This window comes from Otolemur garnettii, unplaced genomic scaffold (assembly GCF_000181295.1).
Source record: "Otolemur garnettii isolate 467f Iridium unplaced genomic scaffold, OtoGar3 scaffold00018, whole genome shotgun sequence".
In the NCBI taxonomy this organism is placed as follows: Eukaryota; Metazoa; Chordata; class Mammalia; order Primates; family Galagidae; genus Otolemur; species Otolemur garnettii.
In genome coordinates, this window is record NW_003852413.1 from 20,025,611 (window position 1) to 20,026,668 (window position 1,058).

Sequence of the window (1,058 nt, forward strand, 5' to 3'; positions counted from 1 at the left end):
TTTTCACCACTATTATAGTGATTGAAATTAAGAGTTACTATTTAAAACAAAAAAATTTTTAGTTACTATTTTAGAAGTAAACTTAGTGCTTATCTCCCTTGTTCTGTCTAGATTATGCATTTGAGCTAAAAAGTTACTTTTACCATGTTACTGTTGTAAATAACAACCCTGGGAATAATTGGCAAAAATCACAACCCTAAACAGAATAGATTGCTTATTTTCTACAGGTGGACTATTGTGTTCCTTGTTGTGCAGTGAAAGTTTTGATGATTTCAGAGGTGGATAGTCTGGTTTGTTCCACCTTGTTATATGTTATTATTATTTTTAATATATATATTGTATCTGTTATTTTAGTATGCCTTAAGCTTATTGGTGTTTTGATGAGTGTTTATAAAACCTTTCTTTTCTTTTTTTGATAGTAAAAGAGACCATACTGAATACTACTACTCCTTTCTCCAAAGTCATAGCACTGCCTTTTTTCCTCCAAAAGCGGCTAGTTTGAAATGATAGGAATGGTCCAGATTTTCTGTATTATTCATTTGCTTAGGAGGTTGGTGAGGGGAAGAGATTCTGGGAGATGTATTATTTCTGTTGCCTTTAGTATAATCAGAATGGCTTAGAGTAGCATGTTTAATATCTTAATATAGCCCCCTGGCTCGGCGCCCATGCTCAGTGGTTAGGGCGCCGGCCACATACACTGAGTCTGGCGGGTTCGAACCCGGCTGGGGTCTGCTAAACAACAATGACAACTACAACAACAACAACAAAATAATTGGCAGGTGCTTGTGGTCCCATCTACACAAGCTGGGAGGCTGAGGCAAGACAATCCCTTAAGCCCAAGAGTTTGAGGTTGCTGTGAGCTGTGACGCCACGGCATTCTACCAAGGGCAACATAGTGAGACTCTGTCTCAAAAAAAAAAAAAAAAATCACCCCCAACATTTCAGTCCCAGTCCCTTGGGAAAGTGGATTAAACAACAGTTGTAGGCTCGGCGCCTGTGGCTCAAGTGGCTAGGGCGCCAGCCACATACACCTTAGGTGGTGGGTTTGAATCCAGCCC